The 22403-nt window shown below is 46.4% G+C and overlaps 1 non-coding gene across 1 annotated transcript; it reads right to left on the reverse strand.

Annotated features, from left to right (window-relative positions):
* Positions 1–6805: 6805 nt before the first annotated feature.
* Positions 6806–6889, reverse strand: trnas-cga (transfer RNA serine (anticodon CGA)). The gene has a single exon. It is a non-coding gene; the product is annotated as a tRNA-Ser (tRNA).
* Between the last annotated feature and the right edge of the window lie 15514 nt (positions 6890–22403).

A 22403-nucleotide genomic window follows, 5' to 3' on the forward strand; every position in this document is an offset into this window, starting at 1 on the left:
GGAGGGTAGCTAATGTTACCCCACTATTCAAAAAAGGTGGTAGAGAGAAAACGGGGAATTATAGACCGGTAAGCCTGACATCGGTAGTGGGGGAAATGCTATGTGGATGTGGTGTATTTGGACATTCAGAAGGCTTTTGAGAAGGTCCCGCACAAGAGATTAGGGTGTAAAGTTAAGGCACATGGAATTGGGGGCAAGATACTGACTTGGATAGACAACTGGTTGGCAGACAGGAAGCAAAGAGTTGGAATAAACGGGTCTTTTATCCGAGTGGCAGGCAGTGACTAGTGGGGTACCGCAGGGATTGGTGCTAGGACCCCAGTTATTCACAATATATATTAATGATCTAGACGAGGGAACTAGATGTAATATCTCCAAGTTTACAGATGACACAAAGCTAGGTGGGCATGTGTGCTGGGAGAGGAGAGAAGCTGTGTAACACTGGCGGCACACTATGTTACAGCTTGCCATGAACAGAGGGACAACCAGTAAACTCAGAAATGAATATATATAAACAATGCGAATGTATATTTATACACTCAGGGATATACCTGTTTATACACTGTATGAATAGAACTGCGTTTATGTGCTCAACCATAAATGTATTTTGATGCTTTGGCGATATAAGATGTAACTTATCATGCCAATAAAGCGATTTGAATTGTGAATTGAATTGTGAATTGCGAATTGGATGCCGAGAAACTCCAGTATGATTTGGACAGGTTGGGTGATTGGGAAGAAGCATGTCCGATGCAGTATAATGTGGATAAATGCGAGGTTGTCCACTTTGGTGGCAAAAACAGGAAGGCAGATTATTATCTGAACGTCAATAGATTGGGAGAAGGGGAAGTGCAACTAGACCTGGGTGTCCTTGTGCACTAGTCGCTGAAGGTAAGCATGCAGGTGCAGCAGGCGGTTAAGAAGGCAAATGGTATGTTGGCCTTCGTAGCGAGAGGGTTCGAGTACAGCAGCAAGGATGTCTTGCTGCAGTTGTACAGGGCCTTGGTGAGACCACATCTTGAGCATTGTGTGCAGTTTTGGTCGCCTTATCTGAGGAAGGATGTTCTTGCCATGGAGTGAGAGCAGTGAAGATTCACCAGACTGATACCTGGGATGGCAGGAATGACATATGAGGAGAGATTGGGTTGATTGGTCTTATACTCGCTGGAGTTTAGAAGAATGAGAGGTGATCTCATTGATACTTATAAAATACTAACAGGACTAGACAGACTAGATGCAGTAAGGATGTTCCCGATGGCCGGGGATTCCAGAACCAGGGGTCACAGCCTAAGGATAAGGGGTAAGCCATTTAGGACAGAGATGAGGAGGAATTACTTCATCCAGAGAGTGGTGAACCTATGGAATTCTCTACCACAGAAGCCAGTGGAGGCAAATTCATTAAATATATTCAAGAAGGAGTTAGATATATTTCTTAAGGCTAAAGGGATCAAGGGATATGGGGAGAAGGCAGGGATAGGGTACTGAATTTGGATGATCAGCCATGATCGCATTGAATGGTGGAGCAGGCTCGAGGGGCCAAATGCCTACTCCTGCTCCTATCTTCTATGTCTCTATGTTTCTATGCTTCTATGAGTCCTTACAGCAAGCGTGGTGGGAGGAAGTGTGGTCCAGGTAGCTGTGGGAGTCAGTGGGCTTATAGTGGATGTTGGTCGATAGCCTATCCCCAGAAATGGAGACAGAGAAGTCGAGGAAGGGAAGGGAAGAGTCGGAGATGGACCATGTGAAGGTGAGGGATGGGTGGAAATTGGAGGCAAAGTGAAAGAAATTATCTAGTTCAGGGCGAGAGCAGGAAACAGCACCAATACAATCATCGATGTACCGGAAAAAGAGGTGTGGAAGGGGACCTGAGTAGGACTTGAACAAAGAATGTTCCACATATCCCACAAAAAGGCAGGCATAGCTAGGGCCCATGCAGGTACCTATAGCAACACCTTTAATTTGGAGGAAGTGAATGGAATCAAAGGAGAAGTTGTACAATGTGAGAACAAGTGCAGCCAGGTGGACAAAGGCGGTGGTGGATGGGGACTGGTGGGGCCACTGTTCAAGGAAGAAGTGGAGCCGCTTAAGGCCGTCCTGGTGGTGGATGGAGGTGTAGAGGGAATGGACATCCAGAGTGGAAAGGAGACGTTTGGGGCCAGGAAACTGGAAACTGTTAAAGTATGGAGGGTGTTGGAAGAGTCGCGCATGTAGGTGGGAAGGGACTGGACAAGTCGAGAAAAAATAGAGTGAAGATAGGAAGAAATCAGTTCTGTGGAGCAAGAACAGGCTGCAACAATTGGTCAACCAGGGCAGTCCTGTTTGTGGATCTTGGGAAGGATGTGGAAGTGAGCAGTGCAGTGTTGAGGAACTGAGAGATTGGCGGCCATGGGGGGAAGATCTCCAGAGGAGATGAGGTCAGTGACAGTCTTGGAAACAATTGCTTGATGTTCAGTAGTGGGGTCATGGTCCAGGGGCAGGTAGGAGGAGCTGGCAGGGAGTTGCCGTTCAGCCTCCAGATGGTAGAGGACGGTTCTCCAAAGAACAACAGCACCACCTTTGTCAGCAGGTTTAATGACAATGTTAGGGTTGTATCGGAGAGAACGGAGTGCTGCAAGATCAGAGGGAGTTAGGTTGGAGTGGGTGAGGGGAGCAGGGAACTGGAGATCGCCGATGTCATTTCAGTCCCATTCTATGCACTCCAAACCAACAGAGAGAGTAGACAATGGTAATGCAGTAGATGTAATTTATCTGGATTTTCAGAAGGCCTTCGATAATGTACCCCATAATAGACTGATGAACAAGGGCAGAGAATTCAGAGTCAGGCGAGAAGTAGTGGAATGGATTGCTGGCTGGCTTAAGGAGAGAAGGCAGATAGTCCGACTACCGGGTAGTTTATTCACAGTGGCAGAAGGTGGGTAGTGGTGTTCCACAAGTATCAGAGCTGGAGCCACTGCTGTTCGCAATTTATATTAACGATTTAGACTTAGTGATCAGAAACACAATTTATAAATTTGCAGATGACACCAAATTGGGGGGAATAGTCAATACTGGGGAGGACTGCAACAAGTTACAGGAGGACATTAATAAACTTGCAGAATGGGCATAGCATTGGCAAATGAATTTGAACACAAATAAGTGTGACGTATTTCATTATGCTAGGAAGAATAGGGAGGTCAGTTTAAAAGATCTTTAAAATTATGAAAGGTTTTGATAGAGTGGATACAGAGAGAATGATTCCACTTGTGGGGAAGAACATAACTAGAGGCCATCAATATAAGATAGTCAGCAAGAAATCCAATCGGGAATTCAGCAGAAACATCTTTACCCAGAGAGTGGTGAGAATGTGGAACTCGCTACCACAGGGAGTGGTTGAAGCGAATAGTTTAGATGCATTTTAGAGGAGGCTAGGTAAGCAAATGTGGGAGAAGTGAATAGAGGGTTATGCTGATAGATTTAGATGAGGAAAGACTGGAGGAGGCTCGAGTGAAGCATAAACGGCGGCATGGACTGGTTGGACCGAACGGTCTGTTTCTGGCGGTATGTTAATAATGAGCGATTAAACCCCGGGATTGTATTTATTTCAGTTCTATTCTTTGCACTCCAAACCAATCAGCAGCTGTGAACCGTTCACTGATTGAAATACGAGAAGTCCGATGGATCTGGAATTGTTCATTTAATGTTGGAAACGCTCCGCAGGTCATAACTCAGGATTTCCAGCTTTGCTTCAAAGTATTGCAGGTCCCGTGTGAGTTTCCATCCAAACTTTTCAACAAATAACAAAATCAAGTAACTACCCTCTCTACCAAAAATCAAACGGCCCATACGGGGAACGAACCCGCGATCTTGGCGTTATTAGCACCACGCTCTAACCAACTGAGCTAACCGGCCATTGGGTTTGGTTCATGTGTATAAGCTTATATTTTCGAGACTCTAGCTGACAATTTCCTGCATTAATCTTTCAGCATACACCTGCAGTTGTCAATCATACACTATCCTATCGGCAAATACTGTGCATATGTCACTGTGTGCCACACATGACAACAGCCAACACAAGTGCCAGGCAATGGCCAGCTCCAACAAGCGAAAGTCTAACCACCGCCCCTTCACATTCAACAGCAAGACCATCACCGAATCAGCGACCACCATTACCAACAACAACTTGCATTTATATAGCACCATTAATGTAGTAAAACGTCCCAAGGCGCTGCACAGGAGTATTTTCAGACAAAACATTTGACACCAATCCACATAAGGAGAAATTAGGGCAGGTGACCAAAAGCTTGGTCAAAGAGATAGGTTATAAGGAGCATCTTAAAGGAGGAAAGAGAGGTGGACAGGTTTAGGCAGGGAATTCCAAAGCTTAGGGCAACAGAAAGGTTGAGCGATTATAATCAGGGATGCTCAAGAGGGCTGGATTAGAGGAGCACAGATATCTCAGGGGGTTGTGGGGCTGAAGGAGATTACAGAGATAGGGAGGGGCGAGGCCATGGAGGGCATAGAAAAGCAAAATATTATTGAAATGGAGAGAGACGACAGAATGCTGCGGTTAAGATGGATCTGGGTGTCCTCGTACATGAAACACAAAAAGTTAGCATGCAGTAATTAAGTAGACAAATGGAATGTTGGCCTTAATTGCAAGGGGCATGGAGTATTAAAGCAGGGAAGTCTTGCTACAACTGTACAGGTGAGGCCACGCCTAGAGTACTGCATACATTTTTGTTCTCCTTATTTAAGGAGGGATAAACTTGCATTGGAGACAGTTCAGAGAAGGTTCTCTAGGTTGATTCCTGGGATGAAGGGATTGTCTTATGAGGAAAGGTTGAGCAGGTTGGGCCTATACTCATTGGAGGTTAGGAGAATGAGAAGTGATCTCATTGAAACATATAAGATTCTGAGGGGGCTTGACAGGGTAGATGCTGAGAGGTTGTTTTCCCTCATGGGGGAATCTAGAATCAGGTGGCATAGTTTCAGAATAAGGGTTTGTCCATTTAAGACGCAGATGAGGAGGAATTTCTTCTCTCAGAGGGTTGTGAATTTTTGGAATTATCTACCCCAGAGAGCTGTGGAGCCTGAATCATTGATTATATACAAGCCTGAGGTAGACAGATTGTTGAACTATCGGAGTGTCAAGGGTTAAGGGGGAACAGGCAGAAAAGTGGAGTTGAGGCCAAGATCAGATCAGCCATGAACTTATTGAATGGTGAAGCAGGCTCGAGGGGCCGAATGCCTACTCCTGCTCCTATTTCTTATGTTCTTATGTTCTTATAAGGGCAGCAGGTGCATGGGAACACCATCACCTCCAAGTTCCCCTCCAAGTTACACACCATCCCGACGTGAAAATATATCACCATAACTTCATCGTCGCTAGGTCAAAATCCTGGAAATCCCTCCCTAACAGTACTATTGGAGGACCTTCACCTCATTGACTGCAGCGGGTCAAGAGGGCTTCTCACTACCACCTTCTCAAGGGCAATAAGAATGGGCAATTAATGCTGGCCTTGCCAGCGATGGCCAAATCATAGGAACAAATTAAATTAAATTAAAATAGTCACGACTGGATGTGGCAGGATTGCAGAGCATTGATCTGATCCGTTGGTTGTTGGATCGCTTAGCTCTGTCTACACATGCTGTTTCCATAGCTTAGAATGTGTGTAGTCCTGTGTTGTAGCTTCATGAGGTTGGCACCTCATTTTAGGTACGCCTGGTGCTGCTCCTGAAATGCGCTTCTGCACTCCTCATTGAACCAGGGTTGGTCCCCTGTCTTGATGCTAATGGTAGTGTGAGAGATATGCCGGTCCATAAGGTTACAGATTGTGGTGGAATACAACTCCAAAACTGAGGCCCCCTCTGCCCTCTCGGGTGGACATTAAAGATCCCATGGCACGATTGGAAGAAGAGCAGGGGGTGATGAGGTTTACCCGGTGTCCTGTAACCAATATTTATCCGCAGATCACCATCACTAAAACAGGTTATCTTCGATTATCACTTTGTGGGAGCTTGCTGTGCACAAATTGGCTGCTGCTGTTTTTCCTACATTACAACAGTGACTACAACTTCATTGGCTGTAAAGCATTTTGAGACGTCCTGATGTGAAAGGCGCTGTTGAAATCAGAGTCTTTCTTTTACAGCCTTCGAAGTCAACTGACAAAAACCAAAACTCAACAGAAATTGAATTTAACAGTAAAAGGAGTGAAGTTAGGCTGGTTAGCTCAGTAAGTTCGAGCGTGCTCCTAATAACGCCAAGGTCGCGGGTTCGATCCCCGTATGGGCCATTTACTTTTTGATGGTGTGGGTAGTTTCTTAATTTTGCTATTTGCTGAAAAGATTGGAGCTGTAATTATTTGAAGCAAAGTTCTGCCGAGAGTTCAAGGAACTGGAAGGTTGACCCTGTGTTTCTCTGTCCACAGATGTCGCTGATCTACAAACCACTACTTAATCCTCAGGTTACCAGAAGATTGTAGGTTCTAGTTCTGCCGCGGTCTTTTTACACACTTTTAATTCGTGTTCAGTTTTATAAAACCAAACCGTGTTCCCACTTAGTAGCTGAAGGTGATTCCCTACCAGACACTGCAGAGCTCTTTATTAATTAGTATTTTTGATGCTGCTTTGTGTGTGTATTGCTCACTAGTTCCCAACAAATCCACAATATCTAATTGATGCCGATAAATTATTAGTGTTCCAATTGGAACAACAGCTTTGGGTTAATCAGTGTAATAAAGTGCAGTGGAGGGAATTCTGATCAATTTCGGGGCCAGTGATCGCCACAGGGAGCCGATGAAATAAAATAAATAATTAATTTCAAAGTCGCTGCGAGCAGGGTTCAAACCTGCACAGGAAAACCCCATTGAGATTTCGAGTCCAAACGCCTTATCCACTCGGCCATCGCAGCTGCAAATTAACAGTGAGAAAATGCTTCCTACTGTGAGTGAGTCAGGAACTAGCTCAGAGAAAACAGGTAACAAATACTCACCGATAAATCCATCAGGGAATTCAGGGTTAACTTCTTTGCCCAAAGAGCGCTGAGAATGCATTAGTTGAGGCGAATACTACAGATGCATTTAAGAGGAAGGGAGAAAGGAATAGAAGGATATGCTGATAGGATTTTTTTTAATTCGTTTATGGGATGTGGGTGCGCTGGCAAGGCCAGCATTAAATGCCCATCCCTAATTGATCCTTGAGAAGGTGGTGGTGTGCCGCCTTCTTGAACCACTGCAGTCCGTGTGGTGATGGTACTCCCACAGTGCTGTTAGGGAGGGAGTTCCAGGATTTTGACCCAGCAACGATGAAGGATCGGCAATATACTTCTAAGTCAGGATGGTGTGTGACTTGGAGGGGAACTTGGAGGTGGGGGTGTTCCCATGCGCCTGCTGCGCTTGTCCTTCTAGGTGGAAGAGGTCACGGGTTTGGGAGGTGCTGCCCAAGAAGCCTTGGTGAGTTGCTGCAGTGCATCTTGTAGATGGTACGCACTGCAGCCACGGTGCGCCAGTGGTGGAGGGAGTGAATGTTTAAAGTGGTGGATTGGGTGTCAATCAAGCGGGCTGCTTTGCTCTGGATGGTGTCGAACTTCTTGAGTGTTGTTGGTGCTGCACTCATCCAGGCAAGTGGAGAGTATTCTATCACACTCCTTACTTGTGCCTTGTAGATGGTAGAAAGTCTTTGGGAAGTCAGGAGGTGAGACACCCGACGCAGAATGCCTCGCCTCTGACCTTCTCTTGTTGTCACAGTATTTATGGTCAATGGTAACCCCCAGGATGTTGATGGTCAGCTCCTTTGTTCATGTTGGACCAAGGTTTTAATGAAGTCGGGAGCCGAGTGCTTTTGGCAGAACCCAAGCCGGGCATCAATGAGCAGGTTATTGGTCAGTAAGTGCCTCTTTACGGCACTGTGGATGGCACCTTCCATCACTTTGCTGATGATTGAGAGTAGAGAGTAGACTGATGGGGCGGTAATTGGCTTGATTGGATTTGTGCTGCTTTATGTGGACAGGACATACCTGGGCAGTCTTCCACATTGTTGGATAAATGCCAGTGCTGTAGCTGTACTAGAACAGCTTGGCTGAAGCACAAGTCTTCCGAATGATAGCCGGTGTGTTGTCAGGGCCCAGAGCCATTGCTGTTACCAGTTTGCTCAGCCTTTTCTTGATATCATGTGGAGTGAATGGAATTGTCTGAAGACTGGCTTCTGTGATGGTGTGGACCTCGGGAGGAGGCCAGGTGGTCCGTACAGTTTCATTTTTATTATTTTGTTTCGTAGCGGTTTGTTACAACTGACTGGCTTGCTAGGCCATTTCAGAGGGCAGTTAAGAGTCAACCACATTGCTATGGGAATGGAGTCACACAAAGACCAGACCAGGTAAGTGCGGCAGATTTCTTTCCCTGAAAGACATTAATGAACGGGCAGCATGGTGGCATAGTGGTTAGCACTGTTGCCTCACAGCGCTAGGGACCCGGGTTCGAATCCGGACCTCGGGTGACTGTCTGTGTGGAGTTTGCACATTCTCCCTGTGTTTGCGTGGGTTTTCTCCGGGTGCTCCGGTTTCCTCCCACAGTCCAAAAATGTGCAGGTTAAGTTGATTGGCTATAATAAATTGCCCCTTAGTGTTAGGGGGGTTTAAATACGTGGGGTTACGGGGATAGGGTAGGGGTTACGGGGATCGGGTGGGATGTGTGTCAGTGCAGGCTCGATATTGATTCTAGTTTTTTTTTGGGGGGGTGGGGGGGCGCGGCGGAGAAATAGAGAAGGAGGAGCCTCGTTTGGAGACCAGTTCGTGCAAATGGACTGTTTCTGTGGGGCAGACTCTAATATTATGTAACACCCGTTTTAATCAGATACAGAAAGATCCGGGACTAACAAGCACATCCCTTTTAAACAGACACAGAATGACAGTACATCCCTTTTAAACAGACACAGAATAATCCGGGACTGAAAGTAGATCCCTTTTAAACAGACATGGAATGCTGCCTGACCTGCAGAGTGTTTTTGCAGCATTTCATCTGTTTATATTTCAGATTTCCAGCATCAACACTATTTTGCTTTTGTAATGCAGTTCTATGTAATTAGCTCTGTGGCACAATGGACTTCTAGTTGTATGACAGATTGTGGGTTTGAGTCCGATCAGAGTCGGATTTTGGGTCAGGGTTCCCTCCACCAACGGTACATTTTGCAGTAAATCGGTAATTCAGAGAAGGGAAACTGCCGCCCCGACACTTTCCCTCTAAGTCCTACTCAAACCCTGACTCTGTTGCACAGGAGCAGGAGGAGGCCATTCAGTCCCATGTCCCATTTACATAGGAACACGAGGCCATTCAGTCCCATGGCCGTTTTACATAGGAACTGGAGGAGGCTATTCAGTCACAGAAACCCCACAGTGCAGATAGAGGTCATTTTTGGCCCATCGAGCTTGCACCCACACATATCCCACCCTATCCCCGCAACCCCACGTATTTAATCCCCCTAACACTAAGGATCAATTTATCCGAGCCAATCAACCTAGCTCGCACATCTTTGGACTGTGGGAGGAAATTGGAGCACCCAGAGGAAACCCACGGAAACACTGAGAGAATGTGCAAACTCCATGCAGACAGTCGCCCGAGGTCGGATTCGAACGCGGGTTCCTGGCGCTGTGCGGCAACAGTGCTAACCACTATGCCACCGTGCTGCCTTTTACATAGGGACGCCATTCAGTCTCATGACCCTTTTACATAGGAACAGGAGGAGGCCGTTCATTCCCATGGCCCATTTACATAGGAACAGGAGCATGCCATTCAGTTCCATTACCCTTTTACATAGGAACAGGAGCATGCCATTCAGTTCCATGACCCTTTAACAAAGGAACATGAGGAGGCCATTCAGTCCCAAGGCCCTTTGACACGGGTACAGGAGAATGCCATTCAGTCCAATGACCCTTTTACTCAGGAACAGGCGGAGGCTATTCAGCCTGTTAAGTCTGTTATGCAGGAAAAGGAGGAAGCCGTTCAGCCCCTCAAGTCTGTATCAGTGGAACAGGAGGTGGCCATTCAGCCCCTCGAGCCTGTTAGATGGGAACAAGAGGAGGCCATTCAGCCCCTTGAGCCTGTTATACGGGAACAGGAGGAGGCTATTCAGCCTTTCGAGCCAGTTATACAGGAAAAGGAGGAAGCCATTCAGCCCCTCAAGCCTGATACACAGGAATAGGAGGAGGCCTTTCAGCCCTTCAAGCCTGTTATACATGAAGAGAAGGAGGCCATTCAGCCCTTCGAGTCTGTTATACAGGAACAGGAGGAGTCCATTCAGCCCCTCGAGTCTGTTAGACAGGAACAGGAGGAGGCCATTCAGCCCCTGAAGCCTGTTATTCATGAGAAGGATGAGGCCATTCAGCTCCTCGAGCCTCTTACACAGGTACAGGAATCCATTCAGCCCCTTGAGCCTATTATACAGGAACAGGAGGAGTCCACTCAGCCCCTCGAGCCTGTTATACAGGATCAGGAGGAGACTATTCACACTGTTAAGCTTCTTATACATGAACAGCATGAGGTCATTCAGCCCCCCGAGCCTGTTACACAGGAACAGGAGGAGGCCAATAAGCCCCTCGATGCTGTTATGCAGGAACAGGAGGAGGCCATTCAGCGACTCCAGCCTGTTATTCATGAACAGGAGGAGGCCATTTAACCCCTCGAACCTGTTACACAGGAACAGGAGGAGTCCATTCAGCCCCTCGAACCTAATGTACAGGAACAGGAGGAGGCCATTTGGCCCCTTGAGTCTGTTACACAGGAACAAGAGGAGGCCATTCAGCCCCTTGAGTCTTTTACACAGGAATAGGAGGAGGCCATTCAGCCCCTCAAATATGTTCAATAGAAATAGGAGGATTCCATTCAGACCTTCAAGCCTGTTACAGAGGAACAGGAGGTGGGTATACAGTCCCAACAGCAGGACAGAGCCTCCAGGTGGCACAGTGTTTACAGTCGGGTGGAGAGGCCCTGCGAGTCCTCAACATTGACTCCGGACCCCATGAAGTCTCAGGACATCAGGTCAATCATGGGCAAGGTAACCTCCTGCTGATTACCACCTACCACCCTCCCTCAGCTGATGAAACATTAATCCTCCATGTTGAACACCACTTGGAAGAAGCACTGAAGGCAGCATGGGCAGAGAATGTACTCTGGGTGGGGACCTCAATGCCCATCACCAAGAGTGGCTCGGTAGCAGCACTACTGACCGAGCTGGTCGAGTCCTGAAGGATATGGCTGCCAGTCTGGGCCTGCAGCAGGTGGTGAGGGAACCAACACGAGGGGAACACCTACTTGACCACCTCCTGACCAATCTACCTGTCACAGATGCAAAACAGTTAAAAAAGTATTCATTGGCTGTAAAGCACTTTGGGATGTCCTGATGTCGTGAAAGGCCTGTAGAAATGCAAGTCTTTCTTTTACAGCCTTCAAAGACAGTGACTTAGCTAGCAAAGACCGGAAACAGGGATGGTACTATAGGTAAGCTTTATGGATGGGCCGGTTCGCTCATTTGATTAAAGTGTGGTGTTAATAATGCCAAGGTCGTGTGTTCGATTCCTGTACGGGCCATTTCTTTTTCGGGGGCAGGTTAATTTCTTAATTTTGTAATTTTTGAGCAGTTTAAAAGTTTAAAAAGTTAAGAAGGAATCTCACACGGGACCAACAAAGCTGCAAAATCTTAGTTCTACCGAGAGCTCATGGACCTGAAAGGTTAACCCTGTGTTTTTCTGTCCACAGATGTTCCCTGACCTGTGGAGTGCTTCCAACATTTATTGAACAATTTCAGATCCAGCATCTGCTGCATTTCGCTTTTTATTTTACCGCAGTGTCCTCGCTTCTATTAACAAAAGTTAAAAATAATTTGTAGCTACCGGAAAATGGAAATTATTGTTAATGGGAGCATTGGTGATTCAGGGGTAGAATTCTCACCTGCCACGCTGGAGACCTGGGTTCGATTCCCAACCAAAGCACGTTAAAACTTTTAACAATTTATTTCAGAGCAAACACATCACATGAAACATTAATAATAAATTAGCTGTTCCTGTGTAACTGGGTCAAGGGAATAAATGGCCTCCACCTGTTCCTGTGTAACAGGCTCGAGGGGCTGAATGGCCTCCTCCTGTTCCTGTGTAACAGGCTCGAGGGGCTGAATGGCCTCCTCCTGTTCCTGTGTAACAGGCTCGAGGGGCTGAATGGCCTCCTCCTGTGTAATAGGCTCGAGGGGCTGAATGGCCTCCTATTCCAGTGTAACGGGCTTGAGGGACTGAATGGCCTCCTCCTGTTCCAGTTTGACAGGCTCAAGAGGCTGAATGGCCTCCTCCTGTTCTGGTTTGACAGACTCGGGGGCTGGATGGCCTCCTCCAGTTCCGGTTTGACAGGCTCGAGGGGCTGAATGGCCTCCTCCTGTTCCGATTGAAACATGTTTCAGGCACTGATGTGGCTGATGTTCCGATTGTGCCCTCTGCTGCCCCGGCACAGAAAGAAAAACAGTGCCAGTGTATAAAATCCCCAAGACCTTGTACTTTCTTTCTTTCTTTCATTTCTTCCTTTTCTGTGCCATATGCTCCCTATTCTAATGTTGCTTAGTGATATATGTGTTCATATTTGCCGGTTTCAACGTGTTCATTGCTTCTGCTGCTTTGAATTGTGTCGAAAAATTGAACTGAATTTCTCCACCTGTGTGAAGTATCCTCGGGTTCGAAGCCGTTTGGTTTCAATCAAACAAACGCACAGATTTCTCGAAGTCGCTGAGACTTTGCTGGCCAGTATTTGTTTCTTACTTCCTTGCATTTGGAAAGCTCCAGGCTCCATTCCCGGCCTGTGCTGAGGGAGCTGACCTGAGCCTGGGCAGCAGTTACAATTGGTGTCAGTGGCCCTGTGTTAGGGAGAGGGTGAATGAGCCTGGCTTCTTGTCCACTCGCCCTGCTGGCTGTGGGCAATGGCTGAGCAGAGGAACAGTTGTGATGGGTTTCAGCAGGAGGGCAGAGGTGGAGAAGGGAAGTTGTAAAGATAAAGAAAGGGGCTCCCAACTGTTACAGATGCTGCTGCCCACAGTAGGCTGTTTGGACAGTGGGATACCACAGCCCATGACACACACGAGCCAATCCAGCCTCCTCGTGGACGGCCTTCACTTACACTTCTCCTACTTAAGATGAAACTGCCATTTCATTCATGTGACGCCTAAACCACATCCCCTCTGATAGTCATTTCAAAACCATTGCACTTACAGTCTCAGCTCAACATCGGCAAACCCCAGCAGCAAGCAGGTGAGATTTACGATCTCTTAATGATCAATGACCTTTCACAGGAACGTGTCAAACCAGTGCTATGTTATTAAAGTCAACACAGGATGTCAAGGTCTTAGAGAGGGTGCAGAGGAGATTTACCAGAATGGTACCAGGGATGAGGGAATTCAATTATGTGGAGAGACTGGAGAAGCTGGGGTTGTTCTCCTTAGAGCAGAGAGGGTTAAGAGGAGATTTGATAGAGATGTTCAAAATCATGAATAGTTTTGATAGCGTAAATAGCAAGAAAGTGATTCCACTGGCAGAAGGTTCGGTAACCAGAGAACACAGATTTATGGTGATTGGCAAAAGAACCAGAGGTGACATGAGGAAACATTTTTTTTAAGCAGCAAGTTGTTGTGATCTGGAATGCGCTGCCTGAAAGGGCGGTGGAAGCAGATTCAATAGTAACTTTCAAAAGGCAGTTGAATAAATACTTGAAGGAAAAACATTACAGGGCTATGGGGAAAGGGCAGGTGAATGAAATTAATTGCATAGCTCTTTCAAAGTGCCGGCGCAGGGCTATGGGGAGAGAGTGGGGCACTGGGATTTATTTGGGATTGATACGGGTCTATGGGGCGTGAGCGTGGCAGTGTGATTAGTTTGGGATTGATTCAGGGCTATGGGGTGAGAGCGGGGCAGTGGGATTAGTTTGGGCTTGTTACATGGCTTTTGGGAGAGAGTGGGGCAATGGGATTAGTTTGGGATTGATACAGGGCTATGGGGTGAGAGCGGGAGAGTGGGATTAGTTTGGGATTGTTACAGGGCTCTGGAGAGAGAGCAGGAGAGTGGGATTGGTCTGCGATTGATACAGGTCAATATGGAGATAGTGGGTCAGTGGATTTAGTTTAGTATTGCTGTGGCAAAGACCCAGAATTAACACAGTGGGCCGAATGGTCTCCTCTGCTCAGTAAATATCTATTGTTGGGGACTCCTCGACAGCTTTTAACACACCATTTGCTGTATACTTCCTCTCCATATTCTTCTCTAAATGTTCACTGACGGTTCCTTCACAGCTGCCCAGGCTCCCTCTTTTTCGGGTTAGCAGCAAATGTCGATACATCTGCCTCCTGTACCCAAGTCCAGATTGTTGAAATAGCAAGAAGGGCAACGGTCGCAGCAGTGATGCAGGGGGGCCCACTCTTTACATCGTCCAGTCAAAAAACCATCCAATAACTACAGCACTCTGCTTCTGTCTTTTAACCAGCTTCCTGGTTTCTAGAACGGTTTCTAGTTGAGTATTAATTTTATCCCATATAAGGTCGTAGAAACATAGAAACATAGAAGTTAGGAGCAGGAGTAGGCCATTCCGTCCCTCGAACCTGCTCCATCATTCAATGCGATCATGGCTGATCATCCAAATACAGTACCCGGTCCCTGCTTGCTCCCCATACCCCTTGATCCCTTTAGCTTTAAGAAATATATACAACTCCTTGAATAGATTTAATGAATTCGCCTCGACTGCCTTCTGTGGTACAGAATTCCACAGATTCACCACTCTCTGGGTGAAGAAATTCCTCCTCATTTCTGTCCAAAATGGCTTACCCCTTATCCTTAGACTCTGACCCCTGGTTCTGGACTCCCCAACCGTCGAAAACATCCTTCCTGCATCTGGTCTGTCCAGTCCTGTCAGAATTTTATAAGTTGCAATGAGATCCCCTCTCATTCCTCTAAGCTCCAGTGAATATAAGCCCAATCGACCCAATCTCTCCTCATACGTCATTCCTGCCATCCCAGGTATCAGCCTGGTGAATCTTCGCTGAACTCCTTCCATGGCAAGAACATCCTTCCTCAGATAAGTCGACCAAAACTGCACACAATACTCAAGATGTGGTCTCACCAAGGCCCTGTACAACTGCAGCAAGACATCCTTGTTCCTGTACTCAAACACTCTCGCTACGAAGGCCAACATACCATTTGCCTTCTTAACTGCCTGCTGCACCTGCATGCTTACCTTCAGCGACTGCTGTACAAGGACACCCAGGTCTCGATGCACTTCCCCTTCTCCCAATCTATTGCTATTCAGATAATAATCTGCCTTCCTGTTTTTGACACCAAAATTGATAACCTCGCATTTATCCACGTTATATTGCATCTGCCATGCTTCTGCCCAATCATCCAACCTGTCGAAATCATACTGGAGTTTCTCGGCATCCTCGGCACACACACCCACCCAGCTTTGTGTCATCTGCAAACTTGGAGATATTACATCTAGTTCCCTTGTCTAGATCATTAATATACATTGTGAAGAGCTGGGGTCCAAGGACCGATCCCTGCAGTGAACATAAGAACATAAGAACATAAGAAATAGGAGCAGGAGTAGGCCAATCGGCCCCTCGAGCCTGCTCCACCATTCAATAAGATCATGGCTGATATGATCCTAACCTCAAATCTTCTATCACTCTGCATCCACCCGAACCCATGTGATCTCCTGGGTGAGGCGAAAAACCAGATAAAGACACAATGGCCAATTTGGGAGAAAAAAATCTGGGAAATTCCTCTCCGACCCATCTAGGCGATCGAAATTCTTCCAGGAGATCACTCTGTCCCTATATTTTCTACAGTACTTAGCTTCTGTAAAGGCGATCTCCACCCCAGCCAGGAACAGGAATAAAACCATCTCCTGAAATCTAACACAGAACTAGAACACAGTAGGAGCAGAACAAGGCTAGACGGCCCCTGGGCCCACTTCACTATCCACAGGGCCATGACCATTCCGAACCTAGACTCATGTCCAATTTCCTGCCCGGTCCCCGTAACCCTTAATTCCCTTTACTTCTAGGAAACTATCTATTTCTGTTTAAAATTTATTTAATGATGTAGCTTCCACAGCTTTCTGGGGCAGCAAATTCCACAAACCTACCACCCTCTGAGTGAAGAAGTTTCTCCTCATCTCAGTTTTGAATGAGCAGCCACTTATTTTAAGATTATGCCCCCTAGTTCTAGTTTCACCCATCATTGGGAACATCCTCACTGCATCCACCCGATCATGCCCCTTCACAATCTTATATGTTTCAATAAGATCGCCTCTCATTCTTCTGAACTCCAATGAGTAGAGTCCCAATCTATTCAACCTCTCCTCATATGACCACCCCCTCATCCCCGGGATTAACCGAGTGAACCTTCTTTGTACTGACTCGAGAGCAAGTATGTCTTTTCTTAAGTATGGACACCAAAACTGTATGCAGTATTCCAGGTGCTGTCTCACCAATACCTTGTACAACTGCAGCAATACCTCTCTGTTTTTATATTCCATCCACCTAGCAACAAAAGCCAACATTCCATTGGCCTTCTTAATCACTTGCTGCACCTGCATACTAACTTTTTGAGTTTCGTGCACCAGGACACCCAGATCCCTTTGTACTACAGTACTTTCCAGTTTCTTGCCATTAAGATAATAACTTGCTCGATGACTTTTCCTGCCAAAGTGCATAACCTCACACTTTCCAGTATTGTATTCCATCTGCCAAATATCTGCCCACTTACTTAGCCTGTCTATGTCCCTTTGCAGGTTTTTTATGTCCTCCTCACTCAGTACTTTCCGTCCCATCTTTGTATCATCTGCAAACTTTGATATGTTACACTCGGTCCCCTCCTCCAAATCGTTAATATAGATTGTAAAGAGTTGGGGACCCAGCACTGACCCCTGCGGAACACCACTAGTTACTGGTTGCCAATCTGAGAACGAACCATTTATCCCAACTCTCTGCTTTCTGTTAGAGAGCCAAACCTCCACCCACGCCAGAATATTACCCCCAATCCCGTGATTTTTTATCTTGAGCAATAATCTTTTGTGTGGCACCTAGTCAAATGCCTTTTGGAAGTCTAAATACACTACGTCCACTGGTTCCCCTTTATCCACCCTGTATGTTACTTCCTCAAAAAACTCAAGCAAATTTGTCAAACATGACTTCCCCTTCATGAAACCATGCTGAGTTTGTCCTATTAAATTATGTTTATCCAAATGTCCCGTTACTGTCTCCTTAATAATGGACTCTAACATTTTACCAACCACAGATGTTAGGCTAACAGGTCTATAGTTTACAGCCTTCTGCCTACTACCCTTTTTAAATAAGGGTGTTACATTAGCAGTTTTCCAATCTGCCGGGACCTTTGCTGAGTCCAGTGAGTTTTGGAAAATTATTACCAATGCATCCACAATCCCTACCGCTACTTCCCTCAAGGCGCTAGGATGCAAGCCATCAGGTCCAGGGGATTTATCCGGCTTAAGTCCCATTATTTTACCAAGTACCACTTCCTTAGTGATTTTAATCGTATTTGGTTCCTCCCCCCGTAGTGCCCCCAGTGCCCCACTAGTCACTTCCTGCCGCTCAGAAGCAGACCCATTTATTCCAACTCTTTGCCTTCTGTCTGCCAACCAGTTCTCTATCCAAGTCAATACCTTGCCCCCAATCCCATGTGCCTTAACTTTACACACTAATCTCTTATGCGGGACCTTATTGAAAGCCTTTTTAAAGTCGAAATACACCACATCCACTGGTTCTCCCTTATCTATTTTACCAGTTACATCCTCAAAAATTCAAGTAGATTAGTCAAACACGATTTACCTTTTGTAAATCCATGTTGACTTTGTCCGATCCTGTCACTCTTTTCCAAGTGCTCTGCTATTACATATTTATAATGGACTCTCGCATTTTCCCCACTACTGATGTCAGGTTTACCAGTCTGCAATTCCCCGTTTTCTCTCTACCACCTTTTTTGAATAGTAGGGTAACATTAGCTACACTCCAATCCATGGGTACTGTTCCAGATTCCATCGAATGTTGGAAGATGTTCAGCAAAGCATCTATTATTTCTAGGGCCACTTCCTTAAGTACCCTAGGATGTAGATTATCGGCCCCTGGGGATTTATCGGCCTTCAATCTCGTCAATTTCCCTAACACCATTTCCCTACAAATACTGATTTCTTTCAGTTCCTCCCTTTCACCAGACCCTATGTGTCAGCCGTGGCTCAGTGGAAAGCACCCTTGCCCTGAGTCACTCTCGCTCTCCACACTCCAGTGACTTGAGCATAAAAATCCAGGCTGACACTCCAATGCAGTACACAGAGTGTGCTGCACTGTCGGAGGCACAGTCTTTCAGATGAGATGTTAAACCGAGGCCGTGTCTGTCCTCTCAGGTGGGCGTAAAAATCCTAAGGCACTATTTCGAAGAAGAGCAGGAGAGTTCTCCACTGGGCCCTGGCCCAATACTTATCCCTTAATCAACACAACTAAAACAATTTATCTGGTCATTATCACACTGCTGTTTGTGGGAGCTTGCTGTGCACAAATTGGCTACCACATTTTCTACATTACAACAGTGACTACACTTCATTGGTGCTAAAGCGTTGGGACGTCCTGAGGTCATGAAAGGCGCTGTAGAAACGCAAGTCTTTCTTTTTTCTTTCTCTGGGAGCTCACCCACCACCAATGATGTGGTCTGTAGTTATTTGATTTATCCCTTTCACTCTGATTGAAGAGAGTTGTTATATTGGCAACTGCAGGCATGTGGCACAACTTCCATATCCAAGGCTTAGATAGAATATTACATCACAGACACCGGCCATTCGGCTCGACCAGTCCATGCCAGCGTTTATGCTCCGCACGAGCCTCCTCCCACCCTACTTCATCTCACACTATCACCACATCCTTCTATTCCTTTCTCCCTCAGGTCCTTATCTAGCTTCCCCTCAAATGACATTCGCCTCAAACTCTCCTTGTTCCACATTCTCACCACTCTCTGGGTAAAGAACTTTCTCCTGAATTCCCTATTGGATTAATTAGTGACTATCTCATATGTATGGCCCCCAGTTTTGGTCTCCTCCCACAACTAGAAATACTTTCTCTCTGCCTACCATATCGAACCCCTTCATAATTTTAAAGACCTCTATCAGGTCACCTCTCAGTCTCTTTTCTAAAGAGCCCCAGCCTGTTTAATCTTTCCTGATAGTTGAAACCTCTCAGTTCTGGTACAAACCTTTTGTGCAGCTTCTTCAGTGCCTCTATATCTTTTTTGTAATATGGGGATCAGAACTGTACACAGGGTGATTGGAGCATTGTCCTCAAAGCCTCTGTTATCTCCTCTCTGTCTTCCCTCAGTATTCGAGAACACAGTCATCAGGGACTGGGGCCTTTGGCACTTCAATACAAAGAGGAAGTAAATCTTAAGGAGAAAGTAGCCGTGGCCTGGGAGAGCCACAGGTGATGATGGAATGGGAGAGGTATGCGAGAGCGTGAGGTGTTCAGAGGAATAACGGGTCTTCAGGGAGCTGGTAATATCTGGACAGAAATGAGCCTTCCGCATATCACAGATATTAAACATGGGAATGGCTTTTCAGAGCAGTGGAGAACAGAGTATCCGTGGCAGCAGGTTAACTGATTTGCTTAATTTCTACTAAACTGACAATGTAATCCATCTCTGACTTTACAGGCTGTTCTGGCAGCGACAGAGAAAAAACATCTCACACTCACGGAATTTTTCTTGAGAGAGGTCCTGCAAAACATCTGAACTCTCGGATGGAAGAAGGAGGCTGTGATGTTGAGACTGAGCGTTGACTGGCTGCTACTTCTCTGTGCCCTCTCCTGCAATGTGTTGGTGCCCACAGTCCCCGGGTACAGTTTCAATAACTGCATGCAGGATGCCAACCACAATGGTACCTTTCAGTGCGTCCGCCGCTTCCTGACACAGGTCTCTAGTGCCGTGTCCGACCTCTAGGCCAGCACCGTGCACTTGAACATCTCCCACAACTGGCTCACCCAACTGAAAGCGGGCAGCTTCCGCAGCCTGCCCAAGCTGCTCACCCTGCGGCTGGATTACAATCGGATTGAGAGTGTTTGCTGCAGTGTGTTCAGTAACCTCACCAGCCTACTGACACGCAACCTGTCCTACAGCAGTATCTCTCGTCTGAAATCTTCGGGCTTCCAAGAACTTGGAAAGTTAGATCACCTCCTGCTCCATCACAACTTCTTGATCACAGTTGAACCCAAACCTTCGCTGCGTTGGAAAATCTTCAAACACTTGTCTTAAGCTCCAATAAATTCCAGAATTTCTCCCATCTGGTGAGCGCTGTCTCTGGGCTCAGTAATCTGATGATCCTGGATCTGGGCAACAATCAACTCGCCTCCCTGCAACATCGCACCACCCTTCCGCCCTCCCTCCGAAACCTCTTCCTCTCTAACAACTCTCTCACAACCTTTGACAGCCAACGAGACTTCCTCAGCAACCTTCTCAAGTTGCATATGTCCAATAACAAACTCTCCGATGCTTTGGAATTTTCTAAAGTTTACCTGAGGAACATCTCGTGTTTGATCATCAAGAACAACCCCTTAAATATCACCGATTTTCTCAAATCTGCAAACCTGGATCTACAGAATGTTGAATACTCTTGGTTAAGGCTGCACAACCAGAGTCAGTTGTCCAACCTGTGCCACTATCTGGGTCACAGGATTATGAACCGCCTGGTCCTGCAGAACAATCAGATCTCAATCCGCACTGCCCATTCCCTATCCCAGTGCCCACCCATCACCAGCTGGGATTTATCACACAATCTCCTCACATCTGTGGAGTGCTTTGAATTTGCATCGAAAAGCAAGCAAACTGTTTCTTTCATTATCGAGCACAACAGAATCAACAAGTTACCTTCCTGTTACAAGGACAGGAAGGCAGTCGCGGTGTTTCCCAAGCTGTCGCTTCTAACCTTTCGCTACAACAGGATTTTCACCATTTATAGTCACGCCTTCTGTTATGCTCCCTATCTCCGGACCCTAAAGCTGAACATTAACAACATTGCTGTCATCAATAAGGCTGCCTTTTCTAACCTCACCAACTTGCAGGAGCTCCGACTCGACAACAACCTCATAACTGACATCTATGAGCGCACCTTCAGCAACCTTGGGAGTCTCAGGAATCTCAATTTCAGAAACAACAGGATCTCAATTCTTTTCAGCAAGGTGTTTGCAAATCTCAATAATCAGGACACATTGGACGTGGGAGGGAACAAAATTCGAAGCCTCACCAGCCAGTCTTTCTGTGGATTACACAACCTGACCAAGCTTTATCTCGATAGGAACTGTATAACCCGTATCAGCAGGGAGATCTTCGACATCCTCCCATCATTAGGAGTGTTGGACATGGACAGTAATCGGATCAGATACAACACTGTCCTGATTGCAGCATCTCCCTTTGTTAACCTCACAAAGATTTACATTCTCAAACTACAAGCCCAGCAAACCTACGGCATCAACATTATTCCTCCAAAGTTTTTCAATGGATTCATCTCTTCAAGAGACCTGTATATAGGAGAGAATAAAATGTCGCTGTCCAAAGACGGATTTGAAGACCTGATCAATTTGAGAATTCTCCCCATGCCCGTTGCATGCAACGGGATCCACAGTCTGAATCCAGGGATTTTCAAGAAACTCCAGAGTCTAAAGAGACTCAACCTTGAAAATGTCGGCCTCCAATCCATGTCTCTTGGCATTTTTGGAAACCTTTCCAACCTCAGGATATTGTTCGTGGGGAAGAACGCCATTCAGATCATCAATAGCACGGTTGCAGAACACCTGCCCTCCCTGACCTACCTGAATCTACGGAAGAACCCGTCCCCCTGCACCTGTGACATCAGTTGGTTCCAAAACTGGTCCCTGTCCAACCCCAGGGTGCAGGTTATCTATTTTTACAACCAAGCCTGTGCAGATCGGCCAACCGAATACTTGTGCAAGTTTGATGCTCGAGTTTGTTACTTGGACATTGACCAGATCATGTTCCATATAACTGTGCCGGTCTTGATCTTGTTCATGTTCATCCCTATAATCTACAGCAAAGGGTACTGGCTCATCAAGTATGGGTTTTCTATTTTTAGATCGTGGTTGAATGACCACAGAGGGAGAGGAGAGAGTCAGCAGTCCTACAGGTATGATGCATTTATCTCCAATATTTCTCAGGACGAAGACTGGGTTCTGCAAGTGTTGGTGCCAAACCTGGAAACGAGAGGACCTCAAAGCTTCAAACTCTGCCTCCACCACAGAGATTTTGAGCTGGGCAAATATATCATCGACAACATCGTAGACAGCATCTACCAGAGCAGGAAGACCATCTGTGTGATGAGCCGCAACTACCTGTACAGCGA

The sequence above is a fragment of the Somniosus microcephalus genome, unplaced genomic scaffold (genome assembly GCF_052327205.1).
Source record: "Somniosus microcephalus isolate GS21.2 unplaced genomic scaffold, FLI_Smic_1.0 unresolved_chr8, whole genome shotgun sequence".
Taxonomy (NCBI): Eukaryota; Metazoa; Chordata; class Chondrichthyes; order Squaliformes; family Somniosidae; genus Somniosus; species Somniosus microcephalus.